Genomic DNA, 24652 nt, shown 5'->3' with positions numbered 1-24652 from the left:
TCGGGGATTCCGAATGGAACCTAAGAAGCTCCAAGCCATCCTGAGTTGGGCGCAACCCACCAACTTAAAAGCAATTCAGCGCTTTTTAGGGTTTGCCAACTACTATAGAAGGTTTATTCACTCTTTCTCTGACATAGTTGCTCCCATTGTGGCACTCACTAAGAAGGGAGCAGATCCTACCAATTGGTCATGTGAAGCTAAAGTATCTTTTCAGGCCTTGAAACAAGCCTTTGTCTCAGCCCCTGTCCTTAGACATCCCAACCCAGAATTGCCTTTCATCGTTGAGGTAGATGCCTCGGAGGTTGGTGTAGGGGCTATCCTTTCTCAGAAGGATCCAGATTCCCTTGAGTTACATCCTTGTGCCTTTATGTCCAGGAAATTCTCATCTGCTGAATCCAACTACGATGTTGGTAATCGGGAGTTGCTGGCTATTAAATGGGCTTTTGAGGAGTGGAGACATTGGCTTGAAGGAGCGACCCATACCATTTCTGTTTTGACGGATCACAAAAATCTTCAATACATTGAATCAGCTAAGCGACTGAATGCCCGACAGGCTCGTTGGGCTTTATTTTTCACTCGTTTCAAATTCATTATCACTTTCAGACCTGGTTCCAAGAATACCAAGGCAGATGCCCTCTCACGCAGTTTTCTTCCCGTTCAAGACAACAGTCCGGTTACTCTCATACTTCCGCCTTCAGTCATTCAGGCAGGTCTCACACAGGATGTTTTTTCTCAATTGAAGCTGCTTCAACATCAAGCTCCGGGAAATACTCCTGCTGGCCGTCTTTTTGTTCCTGAGTTTTTGAGAGCAACTGTTTTGGAGGAATTTCATGATAGCAAAGTTGCAGGGCATCTGGGAGTCGCTAAAACTTTTGAATTGGTATCCCGCTCAGTGTGGTGGCCTGGTCTTTCTAAAGACATTAAAGAGTTTGTTGTTTCGTGTCAGGTCTGTGCACAGCATAAAGTTCCCCGTTCTTTGCCTATTGGTCAACTTATGCCATTGAATGTTCCCCTTAGACCATGGTCGCATATCTCCATGGATTTTGTGGTGGATCTCCCTCTGTCAGCTGGATGCACAGTCATATGGGTGGTAGTGGACCGTTTTAGTAAGATGGCTCATTTTATTGGTCTTCCCCGATTGCCATCTGCCCAGGGATTGGCAGTCTTGTTCCTCCGTCATGTTTTCAGACTCCATGGGTTACCCACTGATATTGTTTCTGACAGGGGTCCACAATTCATTGCACAGTCTTGGAAGTCTTTTTGTGCTTCGTTAAAAATGAAATTATCATTAACCTCCGGTTATCATCCACAATCAAATGGACAGACTGAGCGAGTGAACCAATCCTTAAAACAATATTTGCGTTTGTACTCGGCCAAACTCCAAAATGACTGGTCTGAGTTTCTTCCATTGGCAGAGTTTGCTTATAATAATGCCTGTCATTCCTCCACCAATGTGTCTCCATTTTTTGCAGTTTTTGGTTTCCACCCCAGAGCTAATTCATTTTTCCAACATTCCTCTGTCTCCTCTCTGGCCCTGACCTCTCATCTTAAACTTATTTGGAAAAAAGTGCACATAGCTCTCAGAAAAGCAGCTTTCAGGGAAAAAGATTTTTCGGACAGGTTCCGGCGGCCGTGCACTTTTAAAGTAGGAGACAGGGTGTGGCTGTCGACTCGCAATATCAAACTTCGACAAACCTCAGCCAGATTGGGTCCTAGATTTATTGGACCATTTCTCATTATCAAAAAAGTCAATCCAGTTGCTTTCCGGTTACAGCTACCAAAAACGTTACGGATCGGAAATACCTTCCATTGCTCTTTGCTCAAACCATATGTTTCATCTAGCAGATTTCCTCGTAAAAAACCTCAGGGGAGATCACCAGTTAATGTACAGGGTCAGCAGGAGTTCGTGGTTGAGAAGGTTCTCGATTCCAAGTTGTCCCGGGGTCGGCTTTATTTTTTGGTGCATTGGAGAGGTTATGGTCCTGAGGAAAGGTCGTGGGTCCTAGATGAGGACCTTCATGCCCCAAGGCTCAAAAGGGCATTTTTTCAAGAATTTCCTCAGAAACCCGGATTTAGGGGTTCCTTGACCCCTCCTCAAGGGGGGGGTACTGTTAGGCGCCGAGGGTCCGCTCGTCAGTGCGGCCGGCGCCTAGCAACGGGGACGCCACTGTCGGATCGTGTTCCCCGTTGCTGGGTCTAAGTTTATATCATCACTGGTTTCCTGGCTGTGTAGCATGCAGCTGCACGGCATGTTGTAATTATCACTCATCTGTTTCCCTTGCCATGCAGCTTGTCAGCTGCATGGCATTTAATCCAATCAGCCTCCAAACAGCTGATTGGAAGACTCTCTGTTAAAAGCACTCCCAGGACTCCTCACAGACGCCGGTGATAGCTTCCTGTTTGCCTGATTCTGCTGCAGAGAGAGTTCCCAGTCCCGGTCTGTTCGTTTGTTCCTGTTCTCAGTGATCCTGTACTCGGAAGTTACCATCTGTTCCTGGAGTCTGATCGAGCACCTTTAACATCTGGTGGCGTTCGTGAGTCGCGGCGCAGCCGTGTGTTGCGGCTTGTCCGCTACTATTTATTATTGTGTTTATTTTGAGTTCTGGAGCTTTGCGGAGGATTCCGCTTCCACAAGATCCACTCTGGTGTCCAGCGGTGCCGGATAGGAGTGTCGGATCCGTGGATCTTTGGTTGTCCTTTTCCCTGGCGGCTAGTCCGCACATACCTTTTGATTTAGTTTAGTTAGCTTGTAACCCCTGGCTTGGTTGCTTAGTCAGAGGGCCCCTTGTTATCACCCTGTCTCGGACTTCCCCTTGTCTCCCATTAAGACCTGCGGGGGCATCGGGGTTGGGCAGACATAATCCGCCCTTCGAACGCGGCTGCCATGGGCTCAAGCAACCATAGTCTCGCAGGGGATTTCTGATAACACGGGCGAGACAACGGAGTTAGGGCGCCAGGGGTTACTAGGCTCTCCAGCTCCCACAACCTGTATTTCATTCCTGTACTCAGATCTCTGCCATAAGATCTTCTCCAGTCTGGAGTACAGGAATCGTAACATATACCTGATGACGTTCATGTGTTCATCAGGGAGATCCTCCAAGTAGCACGCCGTGAAGACACAGAAACCCGCCAACCAGTTGTCATACGAGCGGAAGGCCTCCGCCCCAATACCGCCCTTCGCGAGCGCTACCTTACCTTCCCTCTTGGTGTCCTCTGTCAACGTAAAAAGGTCGACGTATTCCCCCCGTCTAATCTTCCTCCTGGAACTCTCCCGCAATCCCCGCAAGACTGCCGTGTACTCGCAGCGAACCACGCCCGGCAAATTACGCCTCCTCCTTTCCCGGCGAGAACTGCTACTACTCTTCCGGGACCGCTTATCCCGCCGCGCGTACTTGATAGCCCTTTTCCTAGCCTAAGCGGTGCTACTAACCGCAGACTGGCACGACGAAGAAGAGGAAGAAGATCTACTCGACGTACTGCCGCACGAGGAAGAAGAGGACCCCAGCGACATAGCAACAGTATCGGCGTCCCACTCACCGGCGGGCCCGCTTCCGGAAGGCGAAACGTCGGCTACGACCGGCTCCTCGTCCTGATCGCTATCCGGATCCGCACCTGAAAAAGAAGGGACAACCGCCCCTGGAGCCGAAGCCCCCCTGGCGGGAATGAAAGCAGGCGAAGGGGTAGCGCTACCCAGCAACGCAGCGGCGGAGCCCAGACTGCGACACGCCTGTAGGAATTGCGCGATGGCGGGGTCAGAAACACCCGGGAGACCGAAGCGGGAACCAAGGAAACGCCACCCGGGGACAAAGTCGACAAAAGCTGCGCGAATGCCGCCGTCATGGCCGACAGTGCCGTCGAAACGGCAGAGGGACCTGGAGCCGCAGCCGTAGCTCCAGAGGTCCCCCCGGCCCCCGGGTCCGAAGCAGGGATGGGTCCAACCGCGCCGCCCTGGCCGGCCCCGCCGGGGACCGGCACTAGCCGCCCTAAGAACCCCCGTTCCCTCTTGCGGTGCACCGCGAGCCAAAGTGCCGCCCTGGCCACCACTGGCCCCGCCCACTGGGAGAACCCGCTGACCTCTGCCTCCAAACATCACCCCCCCCCCCTCTGGCCCCGTGTCGACACCACCACAGGCCCCCGGGAGCCTCCCCCGCCAGAGCGGGGAGAGCGCCTGGGGATTCCAGCAGCCCCACGGGCGCGCGCGCGCCCGCGATAAGGGAAGCGCCTGCCCTTCAGGACGGCCCGCGTATGAGCCACCGTCCGAGGGCCCCATATCCACAGAGTCCATCCCCTCATATTCTGGGGAGCCTCCGGTGACTCTCAGCGGTGGAGGGCGCCGGGAACGCGCGGACGCGCGTCCCCGCGCCGCAGCAGCCGGCGGGGAATCCACACAAGCGGGCCCTCCAGCGGGCTCCTCCCGCCGGTTGCCCGCTCCAGACCGCCGCCAGTTGCCCGCTCCAGACCGCCGCCGGCCGCCGCCCTGTCCCTCGCCAGCCGCCGCCGCATCGGAGGGATCCCCCGGCAGCCGCGGCCTAGTCAACGAAGGAGCGGATGGACGCGCCGCCGCGCGCGCCCGAGAGCGGGCGCCCGCAGCAGCGCCAGCAGGCTCAGTCCCGGCCGAGAGCAGAGCGCTCCGGCCCGTGGCATCGGACGCCGGCTCCCGAGCAGGAGCCGAATCAAGGTAGCGGGCAGGGGGGGCAGAGGAGCGGCGGGGACGGGGCATGGCAGGCCACAATATAAACCCAGGTAATGGGGACAGAGGGGGCAGTACGCAGCACACAGTCACAGCAGCAGCACTCCAATATATAGATGGAGAACTACTACTACAAGCAGCACAGCAAGAGACAAAAAAGGGGGGAAGAGCACTCACCCTTACCACGACAAAAGCAGAAGAGGCTGACCCAGCCCCTTTCTCAGGCTTAAGAACCCATTCCACCTACCCCCAACATTCATTCCTATTGGCTAACAATAAAACTCCCATAATGCCTTACCGTCCTGCCCCCAGACTAGCTGAGGTTTAACCCACTCCTCTCCTATTCTGTCAATTCGTTCTCCTATTCAGTTCCTGTTTTGACGTCACAAACACGCCCTGCGTTCGCCCAGCCACGCCTGCATTTTTCCTGGCACGTCTGCGTTTTTTCGAACACTCCCTGAAAACAGTCAGTTGACATCCAGAAACGCCCTCTTCCTGTCAATCACTCTGTGGCCAGCAGTGCGACTGAAAAGCTTCGCTAGACCTTGTGTGAAACTACATCGTTCGTTGTAATAGTACGACGCGCATGCGCATTGCGCCACATACGCATGCGCAGAAGTGCTGTTTTTGTGCCTGATCGCTGCGCAGCAACCGAAAACAGCTAGCGATCAACTCGGAATGACCCCCTATACCCCATAATGACAATGTGAAAAAACTTTTTTTCTAGATTTTTGCTAATTTATTAAAAATATAAGCTAAGAAATCACATGTACATAGGTATTCATAGCCTTTGCTCAATACTTTGTTGATGCACCTTTGGCAGCAATTACAGCCTCAAGTCTTTTTGAATAGGATGCCACAAGCTTGGCACACCTATCTTTGGACAGTTTTGCCCATTCTTCTTTGCAGCACCTCTCAAGCTCCATCAGGTTGGATAGGAGGCGTCGGTGCACAGCCATTTTCAGATCTCTCCAGAGATGTTCAATCGGATTCAAGTCTGGGCTCTGGCTGGGCCACTCAAGGATATTCAAAGAGTTGTCCTGAAGCCACTCCTTTGATATCTTGGCCGTGTGCTTAGGGTCTGCTGAAATATGAACCGTCGCCCCAGTCTGAGTTCAAGAGCGGTCTGGAGCAGGTTTTCATCCAGGATATCTCTGCACATTGCTGCATTCATCTTTCCCTCTATCCTGACTAGCCTCCCAGTTCCTGCCCCTGAAAAACATCCCCACAGCATGATGCTGCCACCACCATGCTTCACTGTAGGGATGGTACTAGCCTGGTAATGAGCGGTGCCTGGTTTCCTCCAAACATGACACCTGGCATTCACGCCAAAGAGTTCAATCTTTGTCTCATCAGACCAGAGAATTTTGTTTCTCATGATCTGAGAGCCCTTCAGGTGCCTTTTGGCAAACTCCAGGAGGGCTGCCATGTGCTTTTTACTAAAGAGTGGCTTCCGAATGGCCACTCTACTATACAGGCCTGATTGGTAGAACATACCAAAATATGGAAAAAGTGAAGCGATGTAAATACTTTCCGGATGCACTGTATATGTATATGTATATATATATATATATATATATATGGGTTGGGATTGCATGACGGTCACCATACTGACGCCGGGATCCTGGCTTTTCAGATGCCAGGTTGGGTGGTCAAGCGCAACAAAGCCCCTTGCGCGCTTGGTGGCGAGTTGCACTCTCCACAGGTTCTATTCCCACTCTATGGACACCCACGAGTGTGAATAATCCCTGTTAGTCGGCATGCCGACTTTTGGGATTGTGAGGGGGCAGGATCCCGGCATCGGTATTGTGACCACCGGTCACATATCTACATCCAGTATATATATATATATATATACTCTCCCGGATCATGTGGGCGATTCCCGATGGTTGGGGTAGTCTCCTGCACCCCCGGAAGAGTGGGCATCCCACATTCTGCCCTCTTCCTAGTGCCAGAACAATAGCAGGAATCCATGTCAGGGAGAAGGGGCGAGACCTATTGACGTTATTCTATGTTAATCGCATCATTTAGGCCCCACCTCTATTCAAATTAGTGCAAATTGCATTAGTTTACTGTGTATGGGTGGGGCCTAATAACGAGAAAGCTCCAGCCGTGCCCCATCACAGCGCACCTGCTTGTCCTCCACGGGCTTCTTTGGGGAGGACAAGTATGATATACTGCAGATGTTGTATATCTGTAATGAACAGGGTATAATGATGCTGCGCTATATACACCAGTACTGGCACATGTAAGCTCACCTGTCTCCGCACAGCTCCTGGTCAGTCTGGGGGTAGAGGACAATAGCAGCCTCCAGCAGCTGGCCAGAGGGTCTGTGCATGTCCTGTGCGGGATATGGGAGGGGCGAGCACAGGACCCAGGCTCTCCGCCAGCATGCAGTATATATAGAGAAGCTGAGCTAATTATCTGTCTCCTCTTTACCCGCATCATCTGCAGCCCCAGCACCGACATCTCCTCCACCCAGTCATCACACTGTCCAACCCACATAGGGTCTCACCTTTTCCTTCCACACTGATTCACCTTCTCTCCCCGCCGGTAAGTGGCCACATGTGTCCAAGAAGGGGGAGGGGGAAGATACTAATTACCTGGGCCCAAAATCTGATGGAGGGGCCCAGTGGCACCCAACAAATATAGGGGCAGTATATGGTGGAGAATACAGAATATGGAAGAGGATGGGGGTGCAGTGTATAGAGAGGCAGTACATGATGGAGGGTGTAGTGTACATAGGGTGTCTGTGTGTGTGTCCGTGTCCCGAACGCAGCACCATTGGGTGCCCTCCAGTGGCAGGCAGCGGCACCACTGAAGTGACTATATTGAAAAAAATCTGCATGTCTCTCCACTGTCCCTATTTGCCCCTACCACTCCACTCTCTCCTCAGTCCACATCTACCCCAACCCCTCCCCCCTACTTTTTATCTGGCCCTAACCCCTCTCTCTCCCCAGTTTCGAACTGCCCCAATACTCCTGCCCTCTCTCTTTCTTCCCCAGTCCCTATCTGCTTCTACCCCCACTCTCTCTCCCCAATCCCCTCTTTCCATATGTAGCAAGCGTGAAACTGTCAGATCAGTAATATTAATATCAGGGGCAAACGCAGGATTTAGTGAGGGTGGTTTCTATGTGTGTGTGTGTATGTGTGTATGTATGTGTGCATGTACGTGCATATATATATATATATATAGTGTATATATATATATAGTGTGTGTGTATATATATATATATATATATATATATATATATAAAAGTCAATGTCAAGTCCAGCACTCCAAGGGTTAATCTGCTAAATGCTCTGGTGCCCTGCTCATGTAAACTCATGTACTGGAACAAAAATGAGCTGGCACTCTAAGAGACTTCACAAATACGCAGACACAGTTAAGTGACTGCTTAACTGTGTCTGCGTATTTGTGAAGTCTCTTAAGAGTGCCAGCTCATTTTTGTTCCAGTATATATATATATATATATATAGGTAGAAAGAAATCGGCGGCACTCCAGGACTTCCAAGTAGTAAAAGATGTGTATTAAACATCACAAAATACAAAATGTGATGTATATAAACAAAAAGTAGGCACTCACTGTTGATGTTGCTCAATACCGAGGTGCCCTCCTTATATGTAATAGGTGCAATGGTTCCCTGGCTGGAGACTGGCATGATCCCCCTCCGTGCAGTAGAAAACAGGTGGCACTCAGCGATCTCTGTGAGTAAATTAATGTATTTAAGTACAAAAGGCATAGTGTACCGACGTTTCATCGCCACACAAGGCGTTTTTTTTTCAAGCCTACAGTAAAGCACCTTGAAAAAAAACGCCCTGCGCGGCATTGAAACGTCGGTACACTATGCCTTTTGTACTTTAATACATTCATTTACGCACAAAGACTTCTAAGTGCCACCTGGTTTCTACTGCACGGAGGGGGGGCATGCCAGTCTCCACCCAGGAAACCATTGCACCACACACACACACACACACACACACACACACACACACACACACACACACACACACAAGCACATACACACAAGCACATACTCACATACATAAATTACTACAAATACAAACATACACACAGTTACAGTATGTGCATACCGTTCCACCAGGTGCTGGCAGCAGACAGGCGGCAGTGTGAGGACGGAGGGAGCTGCTGTGGTTGAGCATGTGCAGCCAGCGGCTCCCCCTTCAGCCCTCCGGACAGTCTATAGTAGAGAGCTGTGGTAGCTCTCTGTTGCTGCAGCAGTGCAGCGGCTCCGCGGTCACGATCGTGGTTTTTAACTGAGTTGGAGACAGCTGTGTCTCCATCTCAAGAACAGAAGATTCAGCTCATCAGGGGGGGTTTCCAGATGGTTGGAAACCCCCCTGCGTGCGCCACTGAATATTAGCAGCAGCAGGGTAGGAGGCTGTAACATCTAACTGCAGTATTACTTTCACTTTCAGCTGTGAGTCATTTTGTCCATATGGCGGCCTCTAGTGGCCCACGGCGTACATAAAGTGAGGAGCAGCGTTCGCCTTTTATTATTTAGGATAAGTATTGGTTGCCAAGCCACATGTGATTTATGCCTCTCTATACTCCAATTTTAACCCTAGCCAGCACCAAAGGAGAATGGATAAGGACCAACACCTAATGCTGGGCCAAAAACTTTTTCTTTGTTGGAGGTCATTTGATTGCCCTGCTTTTTTCATTGATTCTATGGGGACAGGTTATTATCCAGCTGCCCACCCTTAAGCTCTATTCATTTGCCCCAGCTACACATCACAAGGTTGTGGCCACATTATTACTGCTGCACCACCATATACCCAGATGGTTAGCTGGGCATAATTTCAAAGACCCACCTGCACATCGAGGGCCCCTTTATGAAAGTGTAGATGAATATTCTATATTAAATTTATTTAGGAAAATACCTCTCTCATAAATGTAAAATTATAATATTGTAAATATTTTTAAATGAAAAGGAGATAAAAGCTGATTTGTTGTTTAGCCTAATTAACATACAGAATACATTAAGATAATGGTGTGAGACATCTGCACAGAAAATCAAGGTGCACCTAAGATTGAATTAACAGGATACTATAATTGGTGCTTAGAAACGGTCACAGCATATGGCAAAGGCTGACCTTCTCTCCAGTAATCCCACCCCAGAGGCCTAATAAACAACATAAGAGGTGTGTGTTCATTATATTAGCACTTACAAGGAAAAGAGGTTTATTAAAAAGTAAATACCAAGTACAAAAGTAAGACATTTTATAATACCTAATCTAGCAAATTATCCTATGATTTACATTAGGTTATACAAACTGAGAGATTTCACAACACATATGAGTTTAAGGCAATGTTATTTTCAGCAGGAACACTGATCCTGGACCTGTCCTAGGCCAAATTCTTTTTTCCATAACTTTAAGTCCCTTTTGAGTATCTTATTTTCTAAATAAATAGGATGCTGTCAGGATGCCCACGGTTGGGTTGCTGGTACTCAAAATGCCGGCGTTGGTTCCCAACATCACTTAGAGTGTTAAGGTTAGGCTGCTGGGAAGGGATGGTTAGGGATAGGTTGCAGGTATGGGGGGGTTAGGTTTAGGGGGGTAGGGTAAGGATAGTTACCCGACCCCTGTTGGGATATTGAGCACCAGGACTCCTGGTGTCGGTATTATTTATGACCACCAGCATCCCAGGTTTCGGTATCCAGTATCGCACCCATAAAAACATTATACATTTACATACAGTGTGTATGTGTGTATATATATATATATATATATATATATATATGTATATGTACTTGGGTGAGGTTCTATCTCTTTAAGCCAATGAGCTAGAAGGCTGACACCTATGAAAAAAGCATTGTATGTGATACCTGGAGGCAAATGATGCAGATTAAGAAGAAGGGGAAACTTCGACATGGTTGGCCAGATAGAGAAATAATTACAATATTTTGGAAGCAACATTCCCTGAATTTAAATGAAATCCAGTTTAGAGTGTAATTAGGTGCATGCAGCGCCTGTATGATCCTGTTTAAATGGTGTGGTCAGGCTTGGACTGGCACACAGGGGTACAGGGGAAACCACCGGTGGGCCCTACTGCCTGGGGCCCCACCTCCTGCTCTAAGGATCAGATTTCCGACTGTGCACTTGAATTATACATTATACCTATCTTACCTTATACTGGACTATGGTGCATTGCTGTTATTAATCTATTATTAATCTGGTACATTATCATACATGCAGCAGCTGAATTTACTGTATATATTTATGAAGTTGCCCAGAAGTTGCACTCTCTAATGGTTAGTCAAACCAATGAGGTGGCACGCCACACCCCCTCTGCAGACTGGCCACACCCCTAATCATGGGCCCCTACCACTGCTTTCCCCTGGTGGGCCCTACATGCCCCAGTCCGACACTGGGTGTGGTCACATACTTTAGGCAACGCAGATAGTTTTGTTCCATGGATTAAAGCCTTTTCTATATCCTTATGACACTTCCCCAGCACTTTCTCTTGTACACGTGCAGTCACCAGGCTGTGCAAGCGCAGTAACACTTTCGGCTCCGAGAGGAGAAGTCATCGTATTAGCAATCATTTTACTTGTAACACACTGCAGAGACATGCCCCTATCTGAGACCCCGTCCCTGTGTGTGTGTTGTTATATTATTTGGGCATTACAACCTGATATTTAATAAATATGACCCTTTCTCCCGTTCTGATTTCTTAAGGATGTGACTACAATGGCATACAAAAACAAAACGTATACCAGAAAACACCTTTGTGCTTGAATGTATGACAGCACTACAATTACAAAGGATAGCTGACAGCCACTAAAATTCTTATTCCAGGCTAGAACACAGAATGGTTTGAGCCTTGTATACTGTATGGGTGTGGTATGGTATGCCGGCGGCCGGGCTCCTGGCGACCAGCATACCGGCGCCGGAAGCCCGACCGCCGGCATACCGACAGCGTAGCGAGCGTAATGAGCCTCTTGCGGCCTCGCTGCGCTCGCCACGCTATTTATTCTCACTCCAGGGGGTTCGTAGACCCCCACAAGAGAGAAAAACTGTCGGTATGCCGGCTGTCGGGATTCCGGCGCCGGTATACTGTGCGCCGGGATCCCGACGGTCGGCAACCTGAAGACCACCCTACTGTATATGTGCCATCCGATACACCATGTAATTCTTCCTTTTTCATATTTACATTATAGGCTCGAATTAAAAAGGAAACCGAATATCGGCATCAAAACTTCACTACTTTTTGCTTTCCTTTTATCTCCATATTTATATTTGTTGGGTGCCAGGACAGAACTAGTGGTAAAGGTCTGTCCCGGTGAGTAGATAAATGAGGCTACTGCTGGGTATCGCCTTTGCGAAAAATGGCATGCGCCCTGTGAGCATGTGCTTCTTGTCCGAAGGAGTCGGGGGTGAGGAGGAGTGCAATGCAGTACAGCAGAAAGCAGGAAGAGTATACGGGGGCGGCCTCTGGTGCCGCCTCCTGGTCCCGGCACCTTTTGTCCCACGGCGGGCAGTGGCATTGAGCAGTGAAACAGATTGTAGCAGCAGGTTTTCTCCCCTCCAGGCTCTTTTCCTGTGCAGCCATATTCCACCGGATATGGGACTCGGTCGACAGTGTCTAGGTCTACACACATTATGTCGACACCTATTGGTCGACAGTGAGTAGGTCGACACATGAAAAGTGTCAACATGGCCATTAGGTCGACATGGAGAAAGATCGACATTAGTTTATATTTTTTTGGTGTCGTTTTTTTCTGTTTTTTTGTTTTGGTGTCGTAAAGTGACCAGGAACCCCAATTAGTGCATTGTGCCCCCTCGCATGGCGTGCGGCTTCAGGCAAGGTGCCTCGCCCCACTACCGCAGCGTTTCGGCAAAGGTTACCGTACCCAATTGTAGTCCACATGGATCGTAAAGTATGAAAAAAAAAAAAAAAATTTTTTTAAATCATGTCGATCTTTTTCCATGTCGACCTTGTCCATGTCGACCTAATGGTCTTGCCGACCTATTTCCTGTGACGACCTAATGTGTATCGGCCAATAGGTGTCGACCTAATGTGTGTTGACCTAGACACTGTCGACCTAGAGTCCGGATACCATTCCACCGCTAGCACCAGGCTCCAGCAAGTGGCAGGATGCAGCCACAGGATAAGGGGGGTAATTCCAAGTTGATCGCAGCAGGAATTTTGTTAGCAGTTGGGCAAAACCATGTGCACTGCAGGGGAGGCAGATATAACATGTGCAGAAAGAGTTAGATTTGGGTGGGTTATTTTATTTCTGTGCAGGGTAAATACTGGCTGCTTTATTTTTACACTGCAAATTAGATTGCAGATTGAACACACCACACCCAAATCTAACTATCTCTGCACATGTTAAATCTGCCTCCCCTGCAGTGCACGTGGTTTTGCCCAACTGCTAACAAAATTCCTGCTGCGATCAACTCAGAATTAGGCCCAATGTGTGGCAGGATGGTGCAGTGTGGGGTAAGACAGAGAAAGAGAAGGAAGGGGATTGGAGAGAGAGCTAGAGAATATGGGACTGTATATAAAAAATGTGTGTGTGAAAGTTATATGTGCAAATAATAATAGGGATGAGACTGTTTATGTTTGACATTTTATTATTTTATAATAATTGTAATATATAGAGGAGTCACAATGCTCTCTTGAGGTAGATCACAGTTAGCAATTCTGCAACTATCCAGCTCTTATGGATCTATAACTCCCAGCCTGCCATATCAACCATAAGCATACTTGCCTACCCTCCCGGCCCCCCAGAAGGATGGGCAAGCCTCCCGTTTTCCCTGTCAGGCCCTCGGCCAACCACAGCAGAGAACAAGTGGGCGGCCGAGGGGATCCGATTACGCGTTTCGCACTGAATCGCGTCATCGTAGCTCTGCCCCAGCTATACAGTGCCTAGTTTCCCGGCGCTGTACAGCGGGGGGCAGAGCCACAATGACGCAATCATGATGTTACGCACCCCCCCGGACTGCCCACTTTCCCATCATCATGCTCCCTCGGACGGCCCATCATGCAGCCGGTCATGCCCCAATGCATCTACAATGCTGCCTCCTCCTGGAGGAGGGGGCAGCAAGGTAGGCAAGTATGCCCATAAGCCGGCAGTGAATGCTGGGATGTGTTTGCACAACCTCAGTTTGCCTCTTATGTAGATGGCTGAAAGTTTCAATGTAATGCCCTAGTGTACTTTCCATTATCTCCCTGTCACCCCCTATCTTCCTCCTTTTTCCTGTCACCCCTGCATCCCCAGTCACCCACTATCTCCCTGTATCCTCAGGGGGTACTGTGTGGCCACGCCCCCTGCTTTTGAGACTACAACCCTTTTTTGCGACCTCGGAATGCGTTTTCCCTTTATAAAATTTATCCCATTAAGGGGAGCTAAAATCTATATTCGCTTACCAAAAATATTAAGCTCAGCTGTCCTGCCTGATGTAGTGTTATGTTTTAGAGAGCTTCTCTCATGTGTTTTAAATAGAGCTGGTGAGCCAATCCCATTAAAACCTTTTGGGGCTACAGCACTGTTAGTAGAGAAAAGAAACAACAGAGAAATTTGATTTCTTCGCACTTTTATTTATTCCAATAGTGAGAAGTTAAAGGCTTTCACCAGCGAAAAATGCTAGAGCAGCCTTAATTTAATTTATTAAATACAAGGCCTAATTCAAGGTTGATTGCAAAACAACATTTTCCTCTAATGGGCAAAACCATGTGCAGAGAGAGTTAGATTTGGGTGGGGTGTGTTCAAACTGAAATCTAAATTACAGTGTAAAAATAAAGCAGCCAGTACTTACCCTGCGCAGAAACATTATAACCCACCCAAATCTAACGCTCTCTGTACATAGTATATCTGTCCCACCTGCAGTGCACATGGTTTTGCACATGGTTTTGCCCATTAGAGGAAAATGTTGTTTTGCAATCAACCTTGAATTAGGCCCATAGACCCCTATTCTCATTTGCTTGGGAACCCAACAAAGATATAAGAGGTAACTATGCTATATTACCTCTCATATTACCTATAATATTTTCACTTTAACATATTAAACAACACTCTCACTCTCTCCCTCATGGGGCAGCGTAATGTTAATGAGGGGTACTACTGTGCAGTGTAGTGAGAATAATGTTTTACTACTGTGTGGTGTAGTTTAGAGTTTTTTAAATGTCATTTTATATTATATTTTATTGTATTTTTGTATTTTTTATTTTATTTATGTGTTCACAAAAATTGTATTTATGTATTTTTTTTTTCTTTTTTTAAATAATGAATTAATTTATATATATATATATATATATATATATTTATTTATTTATTTATTTTTTGGGGGGGGCTGTGTATGTGGTGTGTGATCCCTCCCTATACTGTGCTGAATGTAGTGTGTGCTCCTCCTTGTACTGTGCTGTATGTAGTGTGTGCTCCTCCTCCCTGTACTGTGCAGCAGGGGCGGATCCAGAAGAAAATTATAGGGGGGGGGGGGCACCATGGAAGGGGCAAGTACATTTGCGTGCGACTTCGGTGCATGTGAGGTGGCGCTTCTTATACAATGCCCACAGTTGTAGCGCTCATTATGCAATGTCCACTGTACTGGTAGTGCCCCTTATATAGACCCCATAGTGGTGGTGCCCCTTATGCAATGCCCGTATTGCCCGCAGTAGTAATGTTGCCTGTAGTAATGCCCCCAGTCATTTAGCGCCCTAGTAGTTATGCCCCCAGTGGTAATGCCCCTGCAGTTATGACCCCAGTAGTTTACCCCCCCCCCCTTAGTTTAGCCTCCCAGTGGTAATGCCTCCAGTAGTTTGCCTGCTTGTAGTTTAGCCACCAGTAGTAATGCCCCCCTGTAGTTTGCCCCATTGTAGTTTAGCCCCTGTAGTTATGCCCCCCATGTAGTTTAGCCCCCAGTAGTAATGCCCCCAGTAGTTTGGCCCCTGTAGTTATCCCCCAGTAGTTTGGCCCCCCTGTAGTTTAGCCCCCAAGTAGTAATGCCCCTGTAGTTACGCCCCAGTAGTAATGCCCTCCTGTAGTTACGCCGCCAGTAGTAATGCCCTCCTGTAGTTTGCCCCCAGTAGTTAGCCCCTTTGTAGTTGGCCCACAGTAATAATGTCCCCAGTAGTTTGCCCTCAGTAGATTCCCCCCAGTAATAATGCCTCCCTGTAATAATGTCCTCCAGTAGTTTGCCCCCAGTAGTAATGACCCATAGGAGTTTGCCCCCAATAGAAGACCCCCCAGTAGTAATGCCCCCAGTAGATGCCTCCCAGTAATAATGCCCCCAGTTGTAATACACCCAGTAATAATGTCCCCCAGTAGTTTGCCCCCAATAGATGCCCCCCAGCAAAAATGTCCCCCAGTAGCTGCCCCCAGTAATAATGCCCCCAATAGATGACCCCCAGTATTAATGCCCCCAGTAGATGCCCCCAGTAATAATGCCCCCAGTAGTTTGCCCCCAGTAGTAATGCCCCCCCAGTAGTAATGCCCCTTGTTGATGCCCCCCCAGTAGTAATGTACCCCCATAGTTTGCCCCCAGTAGATGCCCCCGCTGCACTAAGGAAGAAAAAAACCCATCATACTTACTGAGCCCCGTTCCCGCTTCCAGACCGCTGCAGTACTCCACTCTTGGCGTCCCCTCCTCAGCACTATGAGAGAGACGGCGCCAGGGGGGGGGGGCACAAATGACAGGGGGGGCATGGGCCCGAGTGCCCCCCCCCCGGATCTGCCACTGTAGTGTGTGCACCCCCTTCCTGTACTGTGCAGTATGTAGTGTGCGCTCCCTCCCTGTACTTTGCTGTATGTAGTGTGTGCTCCCTCCCTGTACTGTGCTGTATGTAGTGTGTGCTCCCCCTCCCTGTACTGTGCTGTATGTAGTGTGTGCTCCCTCCCTGTACTGTGCTGTATGCAGTGTGTGCTCCCCCTTCCTGGACTGTGAAGTAGGTAGTGTGTGCTCCCCCTCCCTGTACTGTGCTGTATGTAGTGTGTGCTCCCTCCCTGTACTGTATGTAGTGTGTGCTCCCCTCCCTGTACTCTGCTGTATGTAGTGTGTGCTCCCTCCCTGTACTGTATGTAGTGTGTGCTCCCTCCCTGTACTGTGCTGTATGTAGTGTGTGCTCCCTCACTGTACTGTGCTGTATGTAGTGTGTGCTCCCTCCCTGTACTGTGCTGTATGTAGTGTGTTCCCCCTCCCTGTACTGTGCTGTGTGTAGTGTGTTCCCCCTCCCTGTACTGTGCTGTATGTAGTGTGTGCTCCCTCCCTGTACTGTGCTGTATGTAGTGTGTGCTCCCTCACTGTACTGTGCTGTATGTAGTGTGTGCTCCATCCCTGTACTGTGCTGTATGTAGTGTGTTCCCCCTCCCTGTACTGTGCTGTGTGTAGTGTGTTCCACCTCCCTGTACTGTACTGTATGTAGTGTGTGCTCCCTCCCTGTACTGTGCTGTATGTAGTGTGTGCTCCCTCCCTGTACTGTATGTAGTGTGTTCCCCCTCCCTGTACTGTGCTGTATGTAGTGTGTGCTCCCTCCCTGTACTGTATGTAGTGTGTGCTCCCTCCCTGTACTGTGCTGTATGTAGTGTGTGCTCCCTCCCTGTACTGTGCTGTATGTAGTGTGTGCTCCCCCTCCCTGTACTGTGCTGTAGGTAGTGTGTGCTCCCCCTCCCTGTACTGTGCTGTATGTAGTGTGTGCTCCCCCTTCCTGTACTGTGCTGTATGTAGTGTGTGCTCCCTCCCTGTACTGTATGTAGTGTGTGCTCCCTCCCTGTACTGTGCTGTATGTAGTGTGTGCTCCCTCCCTGTACTGTGCTCTATGTAGTGTGTTCCCCCTCCCTGTACTGTGCTGTATGTAGTGTGTGCTCCCTCCCTGTACTGTGCTGTATGTAGTGTGTGCTCCCCCTCCCTGTACTGTGCTGTATGTAGTGTGTGCTCCCCCTTCCTGTACTGTGCTGTATGTAGTGTGTGTGCTCCCTCCCTCCCTGTACTGTGCTGTATGTAGTGTGTTCCCCCTCCCTGTACTGTGCTGTATGTAGTGTGTGCTCCCCCTCCCTGTACTGTGCTGTATGTAGTGTGTGCTCCCCCTCCCAGTACTGTGCTGTATGTAGTGTGTGCTCCCTCCCTGTACTGTGCTGTAGGTAGTGTGTGCTCCCCCTTCCTGTACTGTGCTGTATGTAGTGTGTGCTCCCTCCCTGTACTGTGCTGTATGTAGTGTGTGCTCCCTCCCTGTACTGTGCTGTATGTAGTGTGTGCTCCCTCCCTGTACTGTGCTGTATGCAGTGTGTGCTCCCTCCCTGTACTGTGCTGTATGTAGTGTGTGCTCCCCCTTCCTGTACTGTGCTGTATGTAGTGTGTGCTCCCTCCCTGTACTGTGCTGTATGTAGTGTGTGCTCCCTCCCTGTACTGTGCTGTATGTAGTGTGTGCTCCCTCCCTGTACTGTGCTGTATGTAGTGTGTGCTCCCTCCCTGTACTGTGCTGTATGTAGTGTGTGCTCCCTCTCCCTGTACTGTGCTGTATGTAGTGTGTGCTCCCCCTCCCTGTACTGTGCTGTATGTAGTGTGTGCTCCCCCTCCCAGTACTGTGCTGTATGTAGTGTGTGCTCCCCCTCCCTGTACTGTGCTGTATGTAGTGTGTGCTTCCTCCCTGTACTGTGCTGTATGTAGTGTGTGCTCCCCCTTCCTGTACTGTGCTGTATGTAGTGTGTGCTCCCTCCCTGTACTGTGCTGTATGTAGTGTGTGCTCCCTCCCTGTACTGTGCTGTATGTAGTGTGTGCTCCCTCCCTGTACTGTGCTGTATGTAGTGTGTGCTCCCCCTCCCAGTACTGTGCTGTATGTAGTGTGTGCTCCCTCCCTGTACTGTGCTGTAGGTAGTGTGTGCTCCCCCTCCCTGTACTGTGCTGTATGTAGTGTGTGCTCCCCCTCCCTGAACTGTGCTGTATGTAGTGTGTGCTCCCCCTCCCTGTACTGTGCTGTATGTAGTGTGTGCTCCCCCTCCCTGAACTGTGCTGTATGTAGTGTGCTCCCCCTCCCTGAACTGTGCTGTATGTAGTGTGTGCTCCCCCTCCCTGTACTGTGCTGTATGTAGTGTGTGCTCCCCCTCCCTGTACTGTGCTGTATGTAGTGTGTGCTCCCCCTCCCTGTACTGTGCTGTATGTAGTGTGTGCTCCCCCTCCCAGTACTGTGCTGTATGTAGTGTGTGCTCCCCCTCCCTGTACTGTGCTGTATGTAGTGTGTGCTTCCTCCCTGTACTGTGCTGTATGTAGTGTGTGCTCCCCCTTCCTGTACTGTGCTGTATGTAGTGTGTGCTCCCTCCCTGTACTGTGCTGTATGTAGTGTGTGCTCCCTCCCTGTACTGTGCTGTATGTAGTGTGTGCTCCCTCCCTGTACTGTGCTGTATGTAGTGTGTGCTCCCCCTCCCAGTACTGTGCTGTATGTAGTGTGTGCTCCCTCCCTGTACTGTGCTGTAGGTAGTGTGTGCTCCCCCTCCCTGTACTGTGCTGTATGTAGTGTGTGCTCCCCCTCCCTGAACTGTGCTGTATGTAGTGTGTGCTCCCCCTCCCTGTACTGTGCTGTATGTAGTGTGTGCTCCCCCTCCCTGAACTGTGCTGTATGTAGTGTGTGCTCCCCCTCCCTGAACTGTGCTGTATGTAGTGTGTGCTCCCCCTCCCTGTACTGTGCTGTATGTAGTGTGTGCTCCCCCTCCCTGTACTGTGCTGTATGTAGTGTGTGCTCCCCCTCCCTGTACTGTGCTGTATGTAGTGTGCGCTCCCTCCCTGTACTTTGCTGTATGTAGTGTGTGCTCCCTCCCTGTACTGTGCTGTATGTAGTGTGTGCTCCCCCTCCCTGTACTGTGCTGTATGTAGTGTGTGCTCCCTCCCTGTACTGTGCTGTATGCAGTGTGTGCTCCCCCTTCCTGGACTGTGAAGTAGGCAGTGTGTGCTCCCCCTCCCTGTACTGTGCTGTATGTAGTGTGTGCTCCCTCCCTGTACTGTATGTAGTGTGTGCTCCCCTCCCTGTACTCTGCTGTATGTAGTGTGTGCTCCCTCCCTGTACTGTATGTAGTGTGTGCTCCCTCCCTGTACTGTGCTGTATGTAGTGTGTGCTCCCTCACTGTACTGTGCTGTATGTAGTGTGTGCTCCCTCCCTGTACTGTGCTGTATGTAGTGTGTTCCCCCTCCCTGTACTGTGCTGTGTGTAGTGTGTTCCCCCTCCCTGTACTGTGCTGTATGTAGTGTGTGCTCCCTCCCTGTACTGTGCTGTATGTAGTGTGTGCTCCCTCACTGTACTGTGCTGTATGTAGTGTGTGCTCCCTCCCTGTACTGTGCTGTATGTAGTGTGTTCCCCCTCCCTGTACTGTGCTGTGTGTAGTGTGTTCCACCTCCCTGTACTGTACTGTATGTAGTGTGTGCTCCCTCCCTGTACTGTGCTGTATGTAGTGTGTGCTCCCTCCCTGTACTGTATGTAGTGTGTTCCCCCTCCCTGTACTGTGCTGTATGTAGTGTGTGCTCCCTCCCTGTACTGTATGTAGTGTGTGCTCCCTCCCTGTACTGTGCTGTATGTAGTGTGTGCTCCCTCCCTGTACTGTGCTGTATGTAGTGTGTGCTCCCCCTCCCTGTACTGTGCTGTAGGTAGTGTGCTCCCCCTCCCTGTACTGTGCTGTATGTAGTGTGTGCTCCCCCTTCCTGTACTGTGCTGTATGTAGTGTGTGCTCCCTCCCTGTACTGTATGTAGTGTGTGCTCCCTCCCTGTACTGTGCTGTATGTAGTGTGTGCTCCCTCCCTGTACTGTGCTCTATGTAGTGTGTTCCCCCTCCCTGTACTGTGCTGTATGTAGTGTGTGCTCCCTCCCTGTACTGTGCTGTATGTAGTGTGTGCTCCCCCTCCCTGTACTGTGCTGTATGTAGTGTGTGCTCCCCCTTCCTGTACTGTGCTGTATGTAGTGTGTGTGCTCCCTCCCTCCCTGTACTGTGCTGTATGTAGTGTGTTCCCCCTCCCTGTACTGTGCTGTATGTAGTGTGTGCTCCCCCTCCCTGTACTGTGCTGTATGTAGTGTGTGCTCCCCCTCCCAGTACTGTGCTGTATGTAGTGTGTGCTCCCTCCCTGTACTGTAGGTAGTGTGTGCTCCCCCTTCCTGTACTGTGCTGTATGTAGTGTGTGCTCCCTCCCTGTACTGTGCTGTATGTAGTGTGTGCTCCCTCCCTGTACTGTGCTGTATGTAGTGTGTGCTCCCTCCCTGTACTGTGCTGTATGTAGTGTGTGCTCCCTCCCTGTACTGTGCTGTATGTAGTGTGTGCTCCCTCCCTGTACTGTGCTGTATGTAGTGTGTGCTCCCTCCCTGTACTGTGCTGTATGTAGTGTGTGCTCCCTCCCTGTACTGTGCTGTATGTAGTGTGTGCTCCCTCTCCCTGTACTGTGCTGTATGTAGTGTGTGCTCCCCCTCCCTGTACTGTGCTGTATGTAGTGTGTGCTCCCCCTCCCAGTACTGTGCTGTATGTAGTGTGTGCTCCCCCTCCCTGTACTGTGCTGTATGTAGTGTGTGCTTCCTCCCTGTACTGTGCTGTATGTAGTGTGTGCTCCCCCTTCCTGTACTGTGCTGTATGTAGTGTGTGCTCCCTCCCTGTACTGTGCTGTATGTAGTGTGTGCTCCCTCCCTGTACTGTGCTGTATGTAGTGTGTGCTCCCTCCCTGTACTGTGCTGTATGTAGTGTGTGCTCCCCCTCCCAGTACTGCTGTATATAGTGTGTGCTCCCTCCCTGTACTGTGCTGTAGGTAGTGTGTGCTCCCCCTCCCTGTACTGTGCTGTATGTAGTGTGTGCTCCCCCTCCCTGAACTGTGCTGTATGTAGTGTGTGCTCCCCCTCCCTGTACTGTGCTGTATGTAGTGTGTGCTCCCCCTCCCTGAACTGTGCTGTATGTAGTGTGTGCTCCCCCTCCCTGAACTGTGCTGTATGTAGTGTGTGCTCCCCCTCCCTGTACTGTGCTGTATGTAGTGTGTGCTCCCCCTCCCTGTACTGTGCTGTATGTAGTGTGTGCTCCCCCTCCCTGTACTGTGCTGTATGTAGTGTGTGCTCCCCCTCCCTGTACTGTGCTGTATGTAGTGTGTGCTCCCTCCCTATACTGTGCTGTAGGTAGTGTGTGCTCCCCCTCCCTGTACTGTGCTGTATGTAGTGTGTGCTCCCCCTCCCTGTACTTTGAAACATATAAGGTTAAAAAAAAGGGGTTTGTAAAATGACAAATCAATAAAATCAGAAGTTGATTAATGGTATGACAGCAGTGTCAGTAGATACTAAAAGTGGGCATATCAGTCCTTGTATATGCAGATGTACATCAGGGAAGGGCATTGTAGCAGCATATGCATAAAGTCACAGGTAAACATTAGCATAACGTAAAGCAAAGGATGCCCCAACTGTGTCTATCTCAAAATCAGGACCTCTGAGGAGTGACCCCGCTCTCTTGACAAGCCCCTCCTCCTCAACAGACTCCACCCCCATTAGGGGTACCTCCATAAATTTCCCAGGCTGGTGTTCGATCCCAATCCGCCCCTGGGCGTATGACAGCTCTTATTTATAATCATGTACACACGGAGGAGTCTACAGGCCTTTTACAGTATCACGTTACATGTACAAATGTCTGTTCACATGTTCTGCCTTTTACAGCTCTATCTACAAATGTGTAAATGCACTGCTTACAGTATATGACTGTATGGCTCAGCACAGGACAAATGCTTCTTCCTTTTTTTAAAGAAATCACAGGATCCATCATCCAGACAATAATCAGTATTGTAGACACAATCCAACCATTGATTATAGTGACTGAAGACTCATCAGGTGTGACTGACAAATCACTTACCATAATAATCCTGAAAACTCTATTACAGAATTATGTATATCTTCCTATAACAGCTGAGGGTTAAGGACCTTGATCCATCCCTTTCTTCATTTCCTTCTAACAAGACAAACAGGCAACCAGCTAGTTGCCTCTGTTCTCTGATGCGATAAATACTGACAAAACCAATGGAAAAAAAACTGCAATGTACCATTTTATCCCAATGAATGATTCTCTATAAAGGAAATGCCATCCTGACTATGTTGCTTAATAGTAGTGTAACCATTGTCTCCTGTGCCAGTGTCTTTTGTTGACATGGCTGAAAAAAGTAATTTCAATTGCAGAAACGGAGAGAGCAATTTAGTCTAATCCACCTATGGCTCAAGATGATAAGAATAGAAAAGAGGGCCAGTACATGAAAAGCACAACCTCAGCAGAGGAAGCCTAGAATAATGACAGTGTATTTTATTCTATGCCTCCTGGAGCAGAGTGACTGTTCTCTTCAGTCTCTTGTGTTTACATCCACCTAGAACTACTCAGTGCTCCCCAATGTAGACTGGTGTGTGCAGCCTGCATGCAAATAAGAACCCACCTATCTATTCTGAGCACACACGTACTGTATACACTGGTCTGGAGGAAGCTTTGCAGTTTGGATCTCTCAGAATGTTTCGGAGCTGTTTGGTGATTTGGCTATTGCATAGCTTTATTCTATTACATAGTTACAGCCGGACATCAGGATCAAGGATGTACTGTATGCTATTCCATTGCACAAGACCGGGTGGCACATCATACTATGCCTATCACTACTACAATGATCTCACTACAGAATACTCTGGTGGTCACTGACTGATGACCCAGGCACAATTAAAGCGAAAGCATAATTCCCTGCACACAGAGGAGAGCTGGGACAATCTTGTTACAGTAAGTGCTTTGTTAATTAGGATCACCATAGCAACTGACCCTTCACTTAAGCTGCCCTTATCCGCAAAGTAAGCGAAGTTTTGAAAATACGTGTGTCCCATAGGTGACAGTCACTTTGCTGACACCTTACCTTATATCCAGGTTATCAGCATAATCCGAAGTTTCATATCTTCTTACACAGTGGTGTCATCTCTTTGGCATGGTGACATCCCTCTGAGACTCAGTGCCCGCATACAGTAGTGTGATGATGAGCTGGTGTTGTATCATCCTAGTCCTGCCTCATAGCCCAGGTCACACACTCTGCTCTCTCAGCCCGATCTCCCCATGTCTGTGCTCAGAGACCTCCAGCAGCCATCCCTACAGCACGCAGCTAGCAGACAGGTAGCGCCCTCAGCGGTGGCATTAGGGGTAGCTGCCCCGGTGGCAGTGACCGCCGTGTAGTCAGCGCTATGTATGGGAAGAGCTGCCAGCTAGAGCTGCGTTTGCACTGTGCCCGATCAGCAGCTCTGCTCCCCCCTCCCTCCTCCTCCTCCCCTGGCTGGTACACAAGGTCCTCTGACTTGTGCTTGTTAATGCCTCTGATGCACACATGTCGATCTTGGTTGTTACCGGTAATAAAGGAACATTTTATCTTGTCACCTGCCACATCTTACTTCTTGTCACGTTAGGACTTACATTCAGCAGCATTCATTTACAGAAAGTTATCAAGTGTAAATAACTTCAACACTATTATATATACGTCTATATTACCCCTGTACATGTATAGGTAGAATGCAGTTTCTATTCTCTGCATTGATCGCACTTTCCAGCACTATGGAGAGCTCCATAGATTTAACTTCGATTTCACAGTAAGTAATATAAGTGCTCATGAAGGTTCGGATAGTGGCCCTCATTCCGAGTTGTTCGCTCGTTCTTTTTCATCGCATCGCAGTGAAAATCCGCTTAGTACGCATGCGCAAAGTTCGCACTGCGACTGCGCCAAGTAACTTTACTATGAAGAAAGTAATTTTACTCACGGCTTTTTCTTCGCTCCGGCGATCGTAATGTGATTGACAGGAAATGGGTGTTACTGGGCGGAAACACGGCGTTTCAGGGGCGTGTGGCTGAAAACGCTACCGTTTCCGGAAAAAACGCAGGAGTGGCCGGAGAAACGGTGGGAGTGCCTGGGCGAACGCTGGGTGTGTTTGTGACGTCAACCAGGAACGACAAGCACTGAACTGATCGCACAGGCAGAGTAAGTCTGGA

The 24652-nt window shown here is 49.4% G+C and overlaps 1 protein-coding gene across 1 annotated transcript in view; it reads right to left on the bottom strand.

Annotated features, from left to right (window-relative positions):
- Positions 1-23895, bottom strand: part of CNGA3 (cyclic nucleotide gated channel subunit alpha 3) — a 110909-nt gene extending 87014 nt beyond the window's left edge. The window contains exon 1 of the mRNA XM_063953328.1: positions 23538-23895. The gene's annotated coding sequence lies outside the window, so the exon portion shown is untranslated. The remainder of the gene's footprint in view (positions 1-23537) is intronic.
- Between the last annotated feature and the right edge of the window lie 757 nt (positions 23896-24652).

The sequence above is a fragment of the Pseudophryne corroboree genome, chromosome 2 (genome assembly GCF_028390025.1).
Source record: "Pseudophryne corroboree isolate aPseCor3 chromosome 2, aPseCor3.hap2, whole genome shotgun sequence".
Lineage (NCBI taxonomy): Eukaryota > Metazoa > Chordata > Amphibia > Anura > Myobatrachidae > Pseudophryne > Pseudophryne corroboree.
The sequence above is the reverse complement of the archived record's forward strand: the minus strand, read 5'-3'. Positions and strand labels throughout refer to the sequence as shown.